Below are 21,506 nucleotides of genomic sequence, written 5' to 3'. Positions count from 1 at the left end.
ATAATCTCCTTACGTATGTCTCATTTTCTTGCAACTGATTTTTTTTTTTCTTGACTAGGATTTCTCTGTCCTAAAAATGTCTAGATTCAGGTTTCTTTTTTCTGTTGACATTTTCTAGTTACTTAATTGCTTTTTTTCTATTTCCAAATAACTTTCTGCATTGCTGTCATGGTATCACACATATAAAAAGAACTTATTAAAGTAAGAGACTGATGGAATGACTGCTTTTGTGTATGCATCCCTCTTTGCAGAGGATGACGTCTTCCTCCTATACCATAATGTGACTAGGGATATAATTTCTGTCCTCCTCCTAAATCCTATCCACCACTCTAAATATTGAAATATCGGTTATTTACATTGAAAATTTTAAATACCTATGAAATGCATGTGTTAGAGGGGTTTTGAAAGTCAAGATGGTTATCTATGCCTTTGCACTCTCCACACGTGGCTATGTTCAGAGGCGAAGGATGAGACAAACATCTCTCTTTGGTTTTTAAAACTCAAACTTTTCTTTTTTTTTTTTGAGACAGAATTTCACTCTTGTTACCCAGGCTGGAGTGCAATGGCGCGATCTCGGCTCACCGCAACGTCCGCCTCCTGGGTTTAGGCAATTCTGCTGCCTCAGCCTCCTGAGTAGCTGGGATTACAGGCACGCGCCACCATGCCCAGCTAATTTTTTGTATTTTTAGTAGAGATGGGGTTTCACCATGTTGACCGGGATGGTCTCGATCTCTTGACCTCGTGATCCACCCGCCTCGGCCTCCCAAAGTGCTGGGATTACAGGCTTGAGCCACCGCGCTCGGCCGGCAAAACGCAAACTTTTTAAGCAATTTATGATAAAATCAGATAGAATAAAGTAATGATGAGTTAAAGGGTAAGCCAATATCAGAAATAAAATAAATTAGATTAAGCAAGAAATGTAACAACTCTGGAAAACATGAGCTTCTTTCGCTATCACCACCACGATCAGAAATGTTAAAATGCCTATTTTCACCTGATACCTGACAGTCTCCCTTCTGGAAGAAGAATAAACTCTATATTCAAAAAAAATGTTCATTTCAATTTTATATAGAAATACCTAAAAATCTAGAAATAGCTATTCCTTGATAGAAATACTGGCTCACATTTATTAGCCAAAATAGGCCAGATTCAGTCTTCCATGATATAAGGAAAATCTTGAGTTCAATTATGGGATGATGGACTGGAGAGTTCATTAAAATTTCAAGTTGGTGAAAAACACATGGAACTCGTTTTTCTTTAAATATGATGAGCTGGCATCAGGAGATGATGTCCTCTCTCGGTCTTGTGGTTTTACATTGAGGGTAGGGGTCAAAGGATTTGCCTACAATTTCAGGCCAATTCAAAACCAGAGCCAAGTCCTCCTTGTAATTATGTTTTCCTGTAATAGCTCAAAAGTTCTGCTTCTCATTCAGATTCATACTTTGTTAAGGTAAATGGGAAGAGTCTTTGCATTTGTTGGTGCTACTGTATCAGTCAGTGAGAAGCTGCCACCCATGAGAAGCCAGAATTGGTCTTTGTGGTGGAACAAGCGTTGGCCACCATGAGAAACAGAAGTTTTCCATGAATTTGGGGGTTTTAAAATTGGTAGTAGATACCGTTCAAGGCTAGAGAAGAGAGTCACAAAAGAATAGGCTATTTGACAGCAACCAAATCTAAAAGACTTCAATGAAGGCAGCAGAGTGGATCAAGTGAGGCACTGACTTGTATGGGGGCCACTATCCAGTTCAGGGAACCACAGAGAAGTTACAACCACAATAGCAGTGATAGCTGGGGTAGCAGATGCGAGTAAAGAAGGTGGCAGAAAAAGATGGAGCTAGTGGAGAGACTAAACACCTTACTGTGCCTGATCTTAAGAAAGAAAATTCGTAACTTGACAAAGCTCTTCCATGGCACTAGCAGGAGAAAAAAAAATTGCTTCATTCATTTCCTAAAATAAAATTTATATTTGAAGAAAGAGGGTGTTTGGTTAGCACAATATAGCCATTTGTTCCAAAATTTAAAGAAAGAATGATTGCAATTTTCTGAAGCACGTTCTTGCCAAGCCATACTATTCCATTGCTGCCTCTTCATCATTCCACTTTCCATTTAACTTACACTTGATATTACTATGGAATTTATAGCTAGACTTAATGTTGGCTGAATTGTCCATTGTCATCCACTTTAAAATAAATACAAAAGACATTTTAAACATTCATGAAATAATCATTATATGTCAGTTATTATAATTTATGCTTTATAAAAACCATATCATAAATAGTAGGTTTTAATAAATATCTCGATCATAATGTAAAGACTTTCCATTGCGTTGTGCAAACTTTGTGCTGCAGATCTACACAGACAGTGAAGGAGTCAGTCCCAAGTTGATAAGGTAGTTCATTACTCACTCACAAGACTATTACTCACTCTAAGCAGAATAATGAACAAAGTTAAAATTGATGTAAACCATATGTGTAGGTTTCAGAGCAATGCAGTTATTCGTGACATGCTTAGGAAAAATGAAAGATACCATTTTCTGGAGCACAATGTGTTGTGGCCTTTGATTATGGCAGAACAATGAGTTACATTTTCTGGTTAACGTTATGCCCTTTAAATTATCTTTTCTTTTCCATTAATTTTAAAGATAGGTCTAATTACTGTTACCAATATAAAATCTCTGAGTGGAAAAAGGTATGGAATAGAACTTGTTAAACTCTTAAACCTAAAATGTTTGAAGAGTGATGCTAAATGATATTTATGCTTTTCAATTGCTTCTCCTGGATAGAAGTTAATAAATGTGACTTCTTATTAAAGTTAAGAAGGAACGAGTAGAGGTTTGCAGTAAAAATATCTAAATTCTTCAACCTTTGTGAGATTACCAAGTTGACACATTAGTCTTAGACAGTAGCATTTTAACCTTAGAGCAGTAACAAGAATATTTACTTCTTTGACCATTGCAGTAATCAATCCACAGGAAATCTGGGAATGAAGTCAAATATTGAAAAATAAATTTTAAATGCAATGGTGGTTTTATTGATTATTTTTGAACATTTTAAAAATTGATAGACCACAGCTTCTGCAGGTAAAATTGAATAAGGAAGATTTAAATGAAAAAGAAAGGAGAGGAGAGGAAAGCTTTCTTGGAGAATTACATGGTCATGTTTTTCACTCAGAAATAGCTGCTGCCTACATTGGGCATTATTGAAAACTTCTATCTTTTCACCAAAAGACTATTTTCCTCTTCAGTTCACATAACATCAGCAAGCTGGAGACTTACTTCTGTACCTAATGCCTATGAAATCAATTTGTAGACTCTTAATTTCAGCTTTTTCATAAGCTCCAAATTTATTTTTCTATAAGCCAATAGTAATAGAAGCCCGTTCTTCTCTTTGTTAGTCTTTGATACTACAGGCAAACAGATGCTTCAAATTTTCTTTCTCCAATCCATCCATCCATCAATCCATCCATCTATCCATCCATCCATCATCATTTCATCACTTACTATAGAGCATGCACAGTGCAAAATGAATGCTGAAGAAACAAAGATAATTAAAGCAAGAGATTTGTTCATAATTTTTTGTGAGGAGGCCCACCAGTAGCACTTTAATATCCATATTCTGAGATGACTAAACAAACCATCTAACAATGCCTTTTGTAATATTTCTTCATTTTACATTTTTTCTTTCTCAACAGTCAGCAAGCTTATCAAAACCAAATCAAAAAACACATTCTAGGAAACTCTAAAAAGATCCTCCTGTGGGAGTTTAGTGTGAATTTAGTTAAAATGAGATATAGTTTTTCATTTTCTTAGACATATGAAAAATGCTTTCACCAACTCCTACATGAATTTATTTCATTTCCAGAGTACTAGTAATCAATGTCCTGCCCCTCTACTGTGAAGTTTCTTCTATTACTCTATAATAGTGTTCGCATTCACATTTTATTTACTTTTTATTTTATTTTATTTTTTTATTGAATTTTAGGTTTTGGGGTAAGTGTGAAGAACATGCAAGATAGACTCATACCAAGGTTCTAAGCTCTACAGATGGAATTACATTTTTCAGCATTTGCAGCAAGGGAAAGCCTTGTGGTCCCACATGAAACATCCAGATACTCCTACATACATGGAGAGTGGTGGCCCAGCAGCTTCCAATCCACCAGACAATGCTGAGTGGAAAACCATGGGTTATTTTAAAGCCAACTCCATATATTATCTGACTCTAAAGAGTACTTCTTCTTTTTGTTTTCTCTCAAAGTTACATCATGCTTTGGCCTGTGGATCTGTGTTTGTGTCCATGTAAGGCTGGGTTGATGCAGTAATCCAAACATATTCCATGCTGATGGATGCACTTAGCAGGGTTTCAAAGCCGATAGGGTTTAAGGAGGCACTAGAATACAGATTAACCTTAAGCCTTAAACAAACTTAGTTTTTGTAATACATATAATAAAAAGCATAGATCTTAATTATATAGTTCAACCAGTTTTAATAAATGTTTATACCCTGATAAACACATAAAGCATTCCCCTTACACTGGAAAGTTACCTCACGTCTCTTTCTGGTTTCTGTTTGACAGAGATGACCACTATTCTGATTTTTATTTCTAGATTAGTTTGCCTTTTCTCGAAGTTTGTAGAAATGGAATTGCATGGTAAGTTTTCTTTTGAGTCTAACTTCTTTTTCTGAGCATAATAGTTCTTGTATTTATTCATTTGCAAGTGTGTATCAGTAGCTCATTGTTTTTATTGACACGTAGTATTCCATTATATAAAGTTACCACAACATAGTTATTCGTACTCCATACGTATAGACCTTTACTTTGTTTCCACTTTTTTGTCTCATAAAAAAGCTGCAGTGGACATACATGCACCCATCTTTTTGTGTCCAAGATGTTTAATTTTAAATTTAAGCTATAATGAAGTAAGAGCATTGACACTTAAACTTTAGTGAAGTGGGTGCCTTGAGTAGAATCAGAGTACAGTATAATGGATATGGACAAGGATGGGTGCAATGCATTCAGTAGGCTTTTTCGGCAGGGAAAACATCAGGACTCACCAAAAGCTCTCCACTGCAGTGCTCTCACATCGGCTCCCAGCGCTTCCACCAGTCTGCTTTGGGAGCTGTCATGGAAGTAAATAGACATCAGGTAGAGGTGTACCGTGGAAAGGCATGCTTGGAGCCAGACATAGCTGGGTGAAGTCATGACACGGTTCCTTAAGACAAATTAATTGAGCTGAGCCCCAACCCTCAGCCAGCTCATCTATAAAATCATTCCCGTCTTGATAGGTATACAAATTAAATGGGATGTACTAGTTAATATCATGCCAAATTTAGTTTGCACAGAATGTCCTCAGAGATATGGTAATTTACATATACATATATACATATATATACAAAATAAATATATGTGTGTATATTAGACAAAAGACATTCAGACTGCAATTTGAGCACTAGTTTATACTGTATAGATAGTGAGATGATTTAAAATTTAAAAACTTTTTTGTTTGTTTTATGTAGGTGATTCTGTGGTTGAGCCTACTTAAGAAAATCTGATGCACTAAATTGGACATGCTCCAATGGATAATCCTCCTAATGTCAATGGCTTAAAAAATAAACGTCTGATCCTCATTTTTCTGGTCAGTGATAGGAATAGGAACTGTTCTCCATACCACGCTATAGGCTAGCCAGGCAGGCCATCCTACTGTCAGGCAGATGGAGTTCTGACATCTCCATCATGTGGGCTTCCAAGTCACATTGGCCATAAGCATGAAAATAGCAGACGGAGGAAAAGAGATAAGATCATGTTGTGGGAGATTTTATTTTGGGGAGGACCAATCATTTCCATTCTTTTCCACCTGCTGTAATTCAGTCACTTGGCAACACCTAACTGCAAGGGAGGATGGGAAATATGGTGTCACTCTAAGTAGAGGAAGAAGAGGGAATAGTTGGTGGTCACTTAGCAACACTGGGCATATAGCAAGCATTCCACAAATGTGGGTTTCCTTCTCCTTTCTTCAATAACTAATTGAGTTAGTTATTGAATAATAACTAAGGACTCCCATAGCCTTTTTTTCTCAGGAACTATTTTCTTATTCCATGCAGAGCCCATTAGTTCAGCATCTGAATTGCTCCCTAATCACATAGCAAAATCCCAGGGTACACATTGAAAAAGAATCAGTTATATTTTCCACATGATCCAGGAAAGGACAAGCATAAATTGACATCTCTCACCTTATTAAAACTGAGATTAAAAGAAGCTACTGAAGCTAATTCTGTGCTTCATGACAACCAAATCAAAGAAGGAAATATGAGCAAAGAGTTTGTAGTAGAACACTTGAAAAGATTAAAATATCCTCCCATGTGATATTTAAGTTGTTTAAGCTATAAGATACGTCAATAAACATTTTTTTCATGATGTTTAATTTGATGTATTTTAAACAAAATTTGAAATAGCACATCCCTTATAAAATGATTTTGGTTAGCAAAGACATGGACTCAACCCAAATGCTCATCAATAATATACTGAATAAATAAAATGTGTCACATAGACACAGTGGAATACTATACAGCCATAAAAAGGCATAAGATAATGTCCTTTGCAGGGACATGGATAGAGCTGGAAATAATTATCCTCAGCAAACTAACACAGGAGCAGAAAACCAGGCACTACATGTTCTCACTTATAAGTGGGAGCTGAAAAATGAGAACACATGAACACAGGGAGGTGAACAACACACTCTGAGGCCTGTTGGTGGAGCTGGGGGAAGGAGAGCATCAGGATAAAGAGCTAATACATGTGGGGCTTAATACCTAGGGTGATGGGTCGATAGGTGCAGCAAACCATCATGGCAAACCTTTACCTACAGAACAAACCTGCACATCCTGCACAGATATCCCAGAACCTAAAATGAAATTCCATCAAATTTTTAAAAAATGATTTTGGTGTCTTCATTTTGTAGGCATTGTAAGTATATGCTTAGCATAGCTGTCGGGTAAATCCAGCATTGATTACAGCTCTTGTGGGAGTCAACTACAGTGTTAGCAATGACAAAAGTCAAACATTTTGGAAGGACAGACAAACTTCAATCTAAACTCTTAGAGGAATTTGTCCTGCAGATTTATATAAAGTACAGTAAAAGTAATAATAATTTATTACTTGCTGGTATCTAACCCCAAAATGAAAAGATGTTGAATATTTCTTAATGTGGATATGTAATGAGCAGATGAAAAATACTTCAGAAAATTCTCTTCTCTCCTGATGACATATTTCTAGCTACCTCAATCCAGAAGTTGCATAGAAGTAGTTAAACCTCTGAGTCCATTATTGTCAGGAGAAACTTTTACATATTCGTAATGACAAAATCTAAATAGCTAGATTTGCTTAATGTGCCTAAGCATCACAATAGATAGTATTAAACTCAAAAGATTCAACTAAAATGGTCATTTAGAGTTTTATTTTGCATCTGATGGACAGTTTATGGTCCTTTTCTCCTGGAAATTAAGCATTCCCCAAGGAGATTCTTTTACGTTAAAGGCTGGCATTTGGTTAACTCTTAGAATCAGTCATTGAAGACCATGGTCATCTCTTTCACATTTTTTGAATTTTAAAAAAATTGTGATCATCCAAACAAATCTAAATTTTCTTATCAGAAAAGACTTGACGCTAATTGAGGGGCCCTGTAACCAACACTGAGTAGGCAAAAATTCCCTAGCCAAAGAAGTCAGAGCCTCGGTATTTGATAGGAAATCACTGTCTTTTGCATCGTTGGCCCTGATATCTAAAGAATCTGGTTTGTCTTCACATAAAAGCCATACCTTATCTATTTTTAGGTGGACCCAGTGAGGCCAGGAATATCTTGCCTGCTGTACAGATCTACTCAAATGCCCAACCAAGACCATTAACTTTCAAGGGAATACAGTGGAAGCCAGGTTTAGTGGCTCACGCTTGTAATCCCAACACTTTAGGAGGCCAAGGAAAAAGGATGGCTTGAGCTCAGGAGTTTGAGATCAGGCTGATCAACAGGATGAGACCTCATCTCTATTAAAAATTGTAAAAATTCGCCAGGTTTGGTGGCACATGACTATTGTCCCAGCTACTCAGAAGGCTGTGGTGGGAAGATTGCTTGAGCCCACGTGGTTGAGCCTACAGTGAATTGTGATTGTGCTACTCCACTCCAGCCTGGGGGAGAAAGCAAGATCCTGTCTCAAAAAATATATAAATTTAAATTTAATAAAAAAAAATGGAAAAGATAATTATTCACTCACTTGTAGGCAGCTCCAAATTTATTCATATTTCTTGTCATAGCACCAGAAATCTGTTGCCTCCACGGACTTTTTATACAACTGAAACTTGCTATTATGCCTTCCTCATATTTTAAAATAATATTATTTTCTAACAATTGATACCTACTAATTTTAGAGAGAAAAAGAGAAAATATAGTGCAGGGCAAGAAAGAAAGTTAAAATTATTTCTAAACTTACCACCTAGCTAACTGAGGTTAAGATTTGGGTGTGTGCCTCTCCAATCTTTTAGTTATAGATGTAATTAAATACCCTCTGCACCTTTCTGATGCCTATGTTCTTTCAACCCTTACCATTCCTTAGTCAATTAATATTTGGTAATACCTCTAGGGCTTCTCTAGATCATTAAAAATATTTTAAAACCTAATCTTTCATTGCTGCATAATATTCTTCTACATTTACATATCATAATTTCTTTATTCCTTGTTGTATGTTTACATTTTAAAATGTTTATCTTTGACTAAATTTCTGACCATTTCCTCAGTAAATATTCCTAGAAATGGAATTACTACATCAGAAATCAAACAAATTTTTAAGTTTTAATTGATTATCAAATTACTTTTCAGAAAATTTGAACAGATGTAAATCTTTACAAAATAGCACATGGCTGTGGCTGTCACTGACCCACAGCAGCATTAAATAGTATTAGAGTTTGTTTTCTGATAAAAGGCCTCTCAGTTTAAGGCCCTCCACTTCTTTTGAATTATTATATAGCAGGTAACCAATCTTCATGCAGGCCTTAACTTTTGTGTAAAAAAAAAATCAGACATAAATATTTAGAGAATATATATAAGTATGTAGTTTCTCATCAAGCTTGTTAATAGCCATTTTTAGTGGAAAGTATTGAATTATATTTATTTTGACATTGCAAAAGTATCAAACAGTACACATAAGTATGTGAACAAAATAATGTTTTTCATTTTTTATTTTCAAAATAACATAATTCAAAACATCAGTTAAATGAAATGTAAAAAAATCAATCCCTTCAAATATATAAGTCCTTTGTCTGAAACTGTAGATACTTTTGGTATGGCTACAAAACCTCAAAGTTTGGAGGAAAAAAATCACAGGAAAAGGAGATTCTAACTCAAAAGAGTAGCCTGATTACATTGGTCTCTGCTGATGGAATGAACACTTTTGGCTTCCTTATTTCATTGTAACATTTCACTAAAATGTAAGCAGTTTTTTAAAAAATAATGCTGTAAAAAGTTGTCACCAGATCCTTTTGTGCTTCGTAAGCATGATGATTGCATTTACACTCATTTGTAAGATGTGCCGTCCTCAAACCTTGTTATGAACGATGTTGGTACATTACCTGTCTGATGTAGGGGGGAAAGGGACATCAGTGGGTCAAAAATTCTAAAGAATTCCTAGAGGATTGAAATCAGATAGGATTTATTTGAAAAGAAAATTAAAAAAGTAAAGAATTAGCAGCATTTCTTTTGGGAAATCCTGAAGAAGCTCTGAGTTCAAAATCAAGACGTTAAAGAGCAGGTGTGGGCCATGGGACAATAAGTGGAAATAAATTTTAAAAGCGTTGACGGCTCCCCGGGATGCTCTCACCACTCTCCAGATGGAGACGTCCATGTAGGATGTAAATGGGGGAATGCTGGAGGAGGAAAATGGAATCAGGTAGATGGACAAGTTGAGCTGTGACTCAGTTGCAACAGAGGCCTCAGTTGATTCCACAGAGAACTCTGAAGAAGTAATGGCCCTTGAGACTTGCCCTGAAATAAGGTAGGGGATTGAAGTCTTTGTACTCATGGTTGAATGGTCTTTGGATGTGGGCTGCTCCTGGTATGAGTGTAATTTTGGGTGAGGCCATTTCCTTCAGCAATTCTTGTAGAGGAGCTCAGCTGAGTTCTCAGCAAGCAACACTCTGAGAGCTGAGCAAATGAATGTTCACCTTGCAAAGCCCACTACTTACCTGAACATTCTTCTCTAAAGAGAATGTGAATCTGTCTGGAGACACGCTGATGTGTGCACTGAGAGAAAAGAAGAGCAGAGCAGAATTCTATATTATTTCATAATTTGAAGTCAAACACGAAAGACCTCTCAAAAATGGCAGTTTAGCCTACAAATGACTTGCGTTATAATTTCCACATCCAGAATAAAGCGTCTTCCCTTAGACAATTTGACTACCTCATTTGCCCCCACTTAGGGAGCATATACTAGCATTTACAGCATCCACATTTTTTCCTAACAATGCCTAATATTAAACAAATATACCAGTCATCCCAAGAAGGAGGACCAAGAGAAAGATTAGAGAATGGGACTAGACTAATAAATGACCCAGATATTACAGTCATAATAAATGGACTTAAACCAACTGTTATTAATATATTCAAGAAAATATAAAGAATTTTATATCAGAGGACAAAAATATATAGAAAAGAATAAAATGAAAATTCAAGAACCTAAACACAATAGCTAAAATTAAGATCTCAGTAGATAGGTTTAACAATAGAATGGATGCAGCTGAAGAGTCTATTTGTGAGAAGGAATATAGGTTGCTAGTAAGTACAGGTATTGATCGACTTATGACCTATGCAACTTACAACCATTTGACTTTACGGCCACAGTCGCTAGCCACAACTGCTCCGCGTCTGGCAGTGCAAACGTTGCCCAGCTGGGCGTACGACAGTGTGGACCAGCTTCTGGCAGCACTACCATCTCCGCGTGCACCATTCCAACTGTACATATAGCCTACTCAACTTACGACCAAATTGTTACGACTGTTCTGCGGTCCCGACCGTGGTCATAAGTTGAGCACTACCTGTAAGTAGATTGAAATACAATGAGAAAAATGGTTAGGATGCAAAAAAGAACATAAGGTATATATGGGACCGATAGAAATTTCTTACATGTGTATAGTTGAAGTCCTGAAAGGAAAGGAGGAGAGAGAATAAAGCAGAAGCAATGTTTGAAGAGAAAATGGCTGATAAATTTCCAAAACTGACAAAAGACATAAAGCCACATATTCAAAAACTGTGCAAATTCCAAGCTATATCAAATGTAAAGAAAACCACACCAAGATATATCATAGTAAAACCATGAAAACCAAAGACAAAGATACAGTCTTAAAGTCAGAGGATAAAAAATATATGAGGAGCAACAATAAGGCTGTCAATTATTTCTCAACAGTGATGATGGAAACAATCACAAAATTATAAATGGCATCTATCTTTAAAGTCCTAAAAGAAAATAACTGCTAACTTCAAATTCTGTTGAGTGGGAGTATTCTTCAAAAGTGAAGATGAAATAAAGACATTCCAGACACATAAAAGCGGAGAGAATTTGTCACCTTCGGGCCTGCACTAAAAAAAAAAAAAAAAAAAAAAAAGGAAGTTCTTTAAGAAGAAAGATAAAGTCCTTGGCAAACTGACACAGGAACAGAAAACCAAATACTGCGTGTTCTGACTTATAAGCAGGAGCTAAATGATGAGAACATGTGGACACATAGAAGGGACAACACGCACTGGGGCCTATCGGAGGGCAGAGAGCGGGAGGTGGGGGAGGATCGGGAAAAGTAACTAATGAATACTAGGTTAACACCTGGGTAATTAAATAATCTGCACAAGAAACTCCATGACACAACTTTACCTGTGTAACCAACCTGCCCTTGTACTACTCAACTTAGAATAAAAGTTAAAAAAAAAGAAGGATAATTAGCGCAGATGGAAACATGAAAATATAGGAACTAATGAAAAGCAAAGGACAGTATAAAATATGTGAATAAGTCTAATATTGACTATATACATAATAATAACAAAAATATCAATAATGCCTTGTAGAGTTCAGAATATGTATAGAATAAAGTACACATTACGAAAAATAAACAAGAAATAAATGAATTTAAAGTATCCTAAGATCTTAATATTGTATGGTAAGGAGCAAGAATTCCACATATCAGTAAGTCAAAAAGTCACATTGTGTGACCACTTAGAAGATATTAGATATGTGTAACTAGCACATTTACAGATGAGAAAAATGGAATGATAAAAAATACTTGATGGATTCAAGACAGGGCAAGAAAAGAGGAAAACAGACTGGGGAGGGGGTGCAAATAGAAAACAGGAAAAGGATAGTTACAAACCTGATATATTAGTACTTATATTATTTATTGATGGACTAAACACTTTAATTAAAGAGCAAACAAGAACAGAGATTTTTAGACTGGATAACAAATTATCTCTTAAAATTTTTTTCTATTCTAATTCTTAATTTTTGTGGGTACTTAGTAGGTGTATATATCTATAGACTACATGAGATATTTTGATACAGGCATACAATGTGTAACAATTACAGGAGGGTAAATGAGATATTCATAACCTCAAGCATTTATCATTTCTTTGTGTTACAAGCATTCCAGTTATACTCTTTTAATTATTTTAAAATATACTACAAATTATTATTGACTGTAATCACCCTATTGTGCTATCAAATACTAGATCTTATTCATTCTATCTAACTATATTTTTGTACTCATTAAACATTCTCACTTTACCCTCAAGTCCCCACTACCCTTCCCAGCCTCTTGTAATCATCGTTTTACTCTCTGTCTTCATGAGCTCAATTATTTTAATTTTTGGCTTCCACAAAAGAGTGAAAACATGGGAAGTTTGTCTTTCTGTGCCTGGGATATTTTATTCACTTAATAAAATGTCCTCCATTATATTAAGTTCCATCCATGTTATTGCAAATGACAGTATCTCATTCTTTTTTATGGCTGAATAGTAAGTACTCCATTGTGTATATGTATCACATTTTCTTTCCATTTGTCTTTTAATGGACACTGAAGTTGCTTCCAAACCTTGGCTATTGGCTATTGTGAATAATGCTGCAATAAACATGGGAGTACAGCTATCTCTTCAATATACTGATTGTCTTCTTTGGAATATGTATCTAGCAGTGGGATTGCTAGACCATATGGTAGTTCCATGACCATACCATTCTCCATGGTGGCTGTACTAATTCACATTTACCCCAGCAGAATACAAGTGTTATCTTTTCTGGCCAGCATTTGCTATTGCCTATCTTTTGGATAAAAACCATTTTAACTGGGGTGAGATGATACCTCATTGTAGTTTTGATTTGCATTTATCTCATGATCAATGTTATTAAGAACAAAAAATTATCTCTTAATCTCCGAATCGATGCCACTGTCTTTATTGTTTACTTTCTGAAATGAAGAGTATACTTACTTTCCTTTAAAGGTTGTAATATGTTCAAAGTTAGTGTTCTCTATCGCCAAAATTGGCTGCAAACGTACATCTGTTAATGAAGTTAGATTGTATGTATTTCATCTTTGAAAATGTCTTTTTACACTGACGGGTGCTGCCAAATATTGATACCAGTCCATAGGCATGTAATTTTAATTGAGCATATCAATCATTTGGAAGGCATTTGTGGAATTCTATTACATTCTTTTCTTGATAGTTGACTTTTATATCATTTCATTACATTGCAGATTAATCACTTGCAATTGAAAGCTAGATGGAAGCTCCTTAATTGCTTTAGTTAAATGAATTTCCTTGTGTGTTAAATAAATTCTGAACTATGCAAATTTCCTTTGTACTTGCACTGAGGTCTGAAAAACATTACCAGAACTGTAGTTTGAACTTGCTGAAAATATCTGCTGCAAATTTGTGGGACAATGAAGATCTCACTTCCGCTTTAACTTTTGGTAGCATGGGAAGTGTATAAAGCATTCTAGGTGTAACCAAGAAAAGTAACTTGGGCCCTTAGAATTTACATTTTATTTATTTAGGTGGCTAATTCTTACTGATAGCACCTGTGAATTAGAAGCTTGTATTAATCATAGTAAAACACAATACTATGCTCAATTTAAATTAAATTAACTTTTATATTTAATTTTGTTATCTACAACACAATTTACAGAATGGCTCTATAAAACATTTTTCTCACACAGTGTTTGTCATAGTTAATTTTATAGTTCTATAGCCTTTTGGAGCATATTACCATTTTCCTTGTTCTCCTGGAGCAAAGCCTTCATTGACTTCCGGTTTGGAATTTGTATTAAGGATTTTGGAAACCAAAACGGACTAGATAGAATTAGTCGTGTCATTCAAGATGTTGCCTCACTAAGTTTCAGTGCACCGTTCACCTTTACGTCATGACGAAAGAGAAAAGGGCAAAATTAGAAACTCATTGACCTGTTTTTTCATTAGAATTAATACGCATTTTTGCCTTACTTTCTGTATTTGTAAAATGGAGATGATTATACCTATTTTAAGGTCTATAGGAGAAATAAGTTTAGTGCATATAGAGTATTTGCTATTGTAGATCTTCAATATATTTTATTTCTTGTTTATTAAATTACTTAAATGTAATACTAAACATTACTTTAAAATTTTTGCATATGTATATTTCTTTTATCTTGGTACATCTCAGAGAATTGGTTGTTTATGTATCAATTCACTTGCTTTTTTAAAGCATGAATTGCAAACACAGTACAATTTCATTACTTTTAGTCCTCGTGTTTTATATTAGATCTCTTGACTTGTTTAATCTCACACATATGCTTAAGGCTACTTTAATCATATCCTAGGGAAAAATAACTGGACAAAGTAGTCTTTAAATATATTTATGTATATATACCTCTAAATATAACACATTATTCATATAATTAAAACATTTTATTCTCTGTTTTATTGTATCTATAAATATGTTGCCTTTTGGATAATTAAATATTATAGTGAGAAAATTAGGGAAGGAAATGAAAAACATATCAGTTACCATTTCTTGAGGCGTATCATTCACAGACCATAGAAAAAGAACAAAAAGTTTGTGGAACACTGCAGCCTGAACCAATCATTAGCAAACCAATGCCTTTCAAATCCAAAGGCTTACTCTGTGGGTGAGGGGAATCACTACAACCTGATGTTTCTAAGCATATCAAGAGGAACACCCTATGGAGCATTATTTTCTTTGGTGGCAACTTGTTAACTCAAGAACCACAAAGTTTTGTGCTTAACATGTGGTTGAAATTTTAAGTAGAAACCTGCAAATGAGTAGCTTAGTGTCTTAAAACCATATATTTAGCCAAAGGAAGGTGTGGCTCCATGAAAGTTTCTCTTTAGATGCCAAAACTTTCAAGAGCAAAGGGCTGGACCCCTTTCAAACATTTCCTGCAAATGCATAGAGGCTTCTTTCCTCTTATTTCCCCCCCAGATATTATTTTCACAGCTTGGTGAAATAGAAGCCACCTTTTATATTTACCATATTTGAATGTGAAGACTGTGGTGGTTGTTTTAATAACTCAGAAGTATTCACATGTTTCCACCTGAAGCTATTCTAAAGAGAAACCACAGTTCCAGAAATAAGCAAAGCAAACAAAAACAGAATAAATGAATGTGATGTCTTTTAGATGGCAGTTATTAAGGTTACTGGTAAAACAATGTTTGACTCTGCGAGTATACTTCCTCTGTCTTTAAAATGTAAATAGAATTAGATATTTCTGCTCAATCCTATTTCGGTACCCGCTGAATGTCAATGAGAGGTCAGAAGGGGGACACCTGGGGTACAGGAAGACCATTCCTGTCTGCCTCGTGTTTGGGTCCTGGGAGTGGCTCACCCTGCTGGCCCATTTTCCGAGTCCTTGTTGAAGAGGACACACCATCAGTATTCAGTATTTCTGTTATTGGGGCTTCCCTGTCTCTTATTGCTGACCCTTCCTGAGTGCTCCAAGACTCCAGAGCTTCTTACTATTATCATCCTTCTAAAGACTATTAAAGAATGAGATGTTTATTTTCTTGTTTGTTCATTCAGCAAGTATCTAGAGATCATCTACATATGGTCATAAAGTTCTGGGATCTAAGGTTATAAAAGGAAATGAAGAATACAATCTAAAACTTGCATTCCGAGAAGGAAATACTGGCACATTTAAAATATTTACACATTTAAATATAAAATTAAAAGTTATATCACAATGCCAACACATAAGTTAGTTGAGAAGATGATAACCAGTAGAGACTGTATTTTCCAACAGGGTGAACTTGGACATGGCCAGTCTGGCAAGTGTGGGAACCAAGCTAGCTGGAAGGGTAGGCTGTATTTAATGAGGAATCATTTGTTTTCAGGAACAAAAATCCTCTCAACATACCTCAAGAAACAGGAACTCAACTAGAGCAATATAATGAAACTGGAATGTCAGAGGCAGCCTTTCTGTCTCTCTTTCCATGTGATCTCTCTGCTCTTGCCTGTTCTAGTCTCTTCTCTGCAAACTAGCTTCCTTCATAGGGGTCTTGATTTCTGCTCTCCCTTAATCTCAGTTTAGATGTATCTCTTTTGACCAAGATCCCACCTTCAACTCCAACACTGGACATGAGCCAAAGATAAACTCTCATGAGTAGTAATGATATAAATCGGTGCTTTTGTGTTACTTTTTCTGGAAGCACCCAGAGACTCAGATGTATGGATGGAGAATTCAGATGGTATAAATGGTTGTAGGACTGGCAGGATGTAGAATGAATGTGGTGAAAGCAAATGGAAGCCAGGGTGTTAAAAGTATGGAAAGGGTTTAAACTAATATAAGTCAAACTGTATTAGGGAGTTCAAAGGGGTAAAGAGGAAAATCCAGGGGCTGGAATGAAGGGGTCCATAAAATGTATTTAATTTTCTATTTGCACTAGATTTCCCCTTGTAATTAACTTGCACAAGGTATTTTTTCTTGCCAAAAGTGTTACTGTAGTAAATTGATGTGTAACAAGGAATTTCCCAGGAAAGTCATCTGTGTTGGAGATAATGGATAGAAAGTGGGAGCCAGGAAGTATCTTGATGGCAGTTGCAGTGCTTGTGCAGAAGTAGATGGATTAATTTTATGTTAATTCAGTGGTGGGAAGGAAGAATATCTAGTTAGCTGGTAGGTAAGCAGTACTGAACACAGTATTCTGGGAAGCAATCATTCATCTTTTCTGGTTATTGGTTTAAGAATGGTAATCTAACAACATTGAATTTCAGTGGGTAGAACAGAGTTTGTAAATGTGGGTCCTGGTCTAAGCTAAGGAGTCTATATAGATGGAGGATGTCAATATGAGCATGAATTTCTACAGGTGCTGTGGAGAGTTTGTTCTTTAGTGTATTAAGAACATAATCATTTTGGTAAAGCATCAGTGTCCATGAGTGTGAGTTCTTTGCCACACAATGGACATACACACACACTTCTGAACTTTGTACTTATTCCCAAAGGATACTCCATTGGATATTTGACCACCAAGAGTGTCAGCACACAAATCTTGAACTAGAACACCTAAGTTCCAGAGACCTTCCCGTGGTGCCAGTCCTGTGTGCACAGGCAGTGGGAGGAAGAGGCTGGGTCTCAGGTGGAGGAGTCTGTTGATGATACCTGTGTCTTTGAATCTGATGATGAGATAAGATAGAAATCAAAGCCAGGACCTTAATGCATGGACCCTGTGTTGTTTTTGCTAAGAAGAAAGTGGCCAAGAGGAAGGGCCAGCAAAGATACCTGACTGCAAATTGCATCATACAAGGTTAATTAGTTAATCCAATAATCTGTATATTTTTGACTCTTATAGGCTAAACATTTATTCAGCAGACTAGGTACTATTTGAGACTGAGGCCCAGAGGTGGTATGCTGCTTCTGAAGACTGATACATCCCCGTTGCATGAGTCCTAGTTTTTGGCATATAGTTCCTCCCAAAATTGTAGTTGAGATACATAGTGTTATTTTTCCAGATGGTATAGTTTTAAATGATATGCATGAAATTTTGGGAAATATTAGCCCAGAAACACAAATGGGTTCATTTTAAGCCAAAGAGAGGTATTTCTGCTCCTACTGACACGGTAGGTATTTCAAAAGTAGCTGTAGATCTAAAAACAGCATCAGGAAACTGTAAAGACTATATTAGGTCCAAATGATCTTCTGGGTTTCGGGCAATTGTGCTAAGGTGTGGCTTTTCAGAAAAAGATTAGTGAGGAGTTTATATCCCAGAAGACATATGGAACACAATATTCTGGAACACTGAGGAGCCACCAGCTGAATACATTAACATTGCAGAGGTGATTATGTGATATTTTAGTCACTGGTCCACAGTTCATGTCAATGAACGTGAGATGTCTTTGGATAGCACCTTCTTTGGAAGATGCAAGAACTGTATTTCAAACACAATACAGATACAATTAAAACAGATGACCTCGTATCTATGTCCATCTGCTTGGCATAAGCCTCCAACTGGCTGTGACTCTTGAACTATGTTCAGAAAATGGCACTCCAGAATATATGTGTCTATAACATGCTTCATGCCTTTTCAAAATTAAGATAAAATTTACTTAACATAAATTAACTTTTTATAAGTGTGCAGTCCATTGGCATTTAGTACATTCACAGTGTTGTGCAATCATCACCTCTATGTAATACTAAAACATTTCATCATCCCAAAAGGAAACTCCAAAATCATTAAGCACTTTATGCCTTTTTTACATTCATGTCATTTCCAGCTTCCTGGAGGTTCTTCCATTTCCCACCCACCTGTGGAAATTCAAACCAGGTTATGTTGAAACTAAAATAGTTTGAAAAAGGAAATGAGACAGGAACAAGCTTAAGGGTAGGCCCAGTAACTGGGATCCCAGGTGGACTCACGCCATGTTCTGCCTTCAATCAGAAGTTCTCTTGGAAGATCTGCATTAGGCAGTAGGTTCTTGTCTTCTATTTTTTTTAACTTTTAACTTTTATTTGTATATATATAGAAATGCCTTTACATTAACACATGAGGCAGATTCAGTTTTTTAAAATTTTAACTTGTATTTTAGATATGGGGGTACATGTACAGGTTTGCTACACGGTTATATTGCAATCAGGTAGTAAGCATAGTACCCAATAAGCAGTTTTTCAACCCATGCCCCCTTCTCTCCCTCTCCTCTTCTGGTAGTCTGCAGTGTTTATTGTTCCCATATTTACATCCATGTGTGCTCAATGGTTAGTTCTCATTTATAAATGATAACATTAGATATTCAACAGATGCTGGCAAGCCTGAAGATAAAGACAATGCTTATACACTCTTGGTGGGAATGTAAATTAGCTCAGTCACTGTGGAAAAAGGTTTGGAGATTTCTCAGAGAACTTAAACCAGAGCTACCATTTGACCCCGTATCCCATTACTGGGTATATACCCAAAGGAAAATGGATTCTTATACAAACAAACAAACGAACAAAACACCACATGCACTCGTTTGTTCATTGCTGTGCTAGTCACAATACCAAATACATAGAATCAACCTGGCTTCCCAGGAATGGTGATTGGATAAAGAAAATATGGTACATATACACCATGGTATACTACACAGCCATAAAAAAGAACTGTCCTTTGCAGAAATGTGGATGCGACTAGAGGTCATAATCGTAAGCAGATAGTTAATTTAAGTACAGCCTTTGTACTTTCGGCTCTCCCTTTCCCTTCTCTTCACACTCATAACCTGCCTGTTCCACCCCGCACATATTCTCTCATTCATAACAACTTAGCATGTATCTTTCCACTTCTTCATTTCTATGTGTTTATAGAATAATATACAGACATTTGTTGACTACAAGATGAATTTTTTTCTTATTTTTCTTTTGCAAACATTATTATAAAATGAATACCTGTACAACCACGCATCTTATATATATTACTCAATATCTATCTCTTGGATATCACTTCAATTCAACTAGATTTATTCTTCTTAATAAATATCACATAGCACAAATGTGGCATAATTTATACCATAATTCTCCAATTGATGGTCATTCCTTATGCTTTCATCTATTTATTTATTCTTTTCCCACTATTAATAAGAGTACAATAGACTTTCTTATACACATGTCATTGTATACTACAAGCTTTATTTGCATAGGATAGATTCCCTGGAGTGGTATTAAATCAAAGCATATGCATTAATTTTTAAATTTCAACAGAGATTTCAAAGTTACTTTTAGAAAAGCAGTGGCAACATGCATTTCTACTTTGGAAAGAGCCCTATTTATTACACCTTTGCCAGATTGCTAAGTGTGCAATAATATTCATTGTTACTTTAATCTATATTTCACCAACTACCAGTACATCTGATCATGTTTTCATATTTGTGAAATACTTAGGTTTCCCATTTATTAAAATACATATTTTTGCCTACTTTTTTATTTTACGTCTTGTACTTCTCCATTTTTATTGTAGCTACCACTTTGTCTTAGTCTGTGCTGTAATTATTTTCTCTAAATCCATTGTTACTTCATTTTTATTTAAAATATGTTGGTTTTTGTTTCTGTTTTAGCTCCCAGTACATTAGCACTCCATCATCTATTGATTGACATTAGGTCTCCTAGGTTTTCTTACAAGATTTGTATTATTCATTTTCCTATTTGATTCTTTAATTTTTAAATTTTATATTGGAAAAATAAGTATCCAGTTGAATTTTTTTTCAAAAGATATTTAAATGGTTTGGCTGTGTCCACACTCATATCTCATCTTAAATTGTAGTTTCCATAATCCCAAGGTGACATGGGAGGGGAGGAACCAGGTGGATATAATTAAATCATGGGAGCGGTTTCTCCCATTCTGTTCCCATGGTAGTAAATTCTCACAAGATCTGATGGTTTTATAAGGGGCTTTCCCCTTTCCTGGGCACTCATTCTTCTCTGTTGCATGTCACAACATAAGACATGCCTTTGTTCCTCCTTCACCTTCTGCCGTGATTGTGAGGCCTCCCCGGCCATGTGGAACTGTAAGTACATTAAACCTCTTTTTCTTTATTACCCAGTCATGGATATTTCTTCATAGCAGTATAAAAATGAGCTACTACAGTAAATTGGTACCAGGAATGGGACACTGCTATAAAAATACCCCAAAATGTGGAAGCAACTTTGGAATTGAGTAACAGGCAGAAATTAAAACAGTTTCAATGACTCAATAAAAAGAAGGAAATGTAGAAAAGTTTAAAACTTCCCAAGGACTTGTTAAATGGCTTTAATCGAAATGCTAATAGTAACATGGACAATAAAATCCAGGCTAAGGTATCTCAAATAAAAATGAGAAACATTGGGAACTGGAACAAAGGTAATTCTTGCTATGAGTAAGCAAAAATACGGGCAGCATTTTGCCTCTGTCTGGGGCATTGTCTAATGGAGCTGTGAGAAAGGGCCACTGTGCTCCAGACCCCAAAATGGTAAATCCATCAACAATTTGCACTGTGCACCTGA

General features: G+C 35.8%; 1 non-coding gene across 1 annotated transcript; it reads left to right on the top strand.

Moving 5' to 3' along the window:
• The first annotated feature begins 9,515 nt into the window (after positions 1–9,515).
• LOC120363843 (small nucleolar RNA U13) lies at positions 9,516–9,621 on the top strand. Its single transcript, XR_005579274.1, has one exon. It is a non-coding gene; the product is annotated as a small nucleolar RNA U13 (small nucleolar RNA).
• The last annotated feature ends 11,885 nt before the right edge of the window (positions 9,622–21,506 follow it).

Source organism: Saimiri boliviensis, chromosome 3 (genome assembly GCF_048565385.1).
Source record: "Saimiri boliviensis isolate mSaiBol1 chromosome 3, mSaiBol1.pri, whole genome shotgun sequence".
In the NCBI taxonomy this organism is placed as follows: Eukaryota; Metazoa; Chordata; class Mammalia; order Primates; family Cebidae; genus Saimiri; species Saimiri boliviensis.
This window is presented reverse-complemented; position numbering and strand designations above follow the sequence as displayed.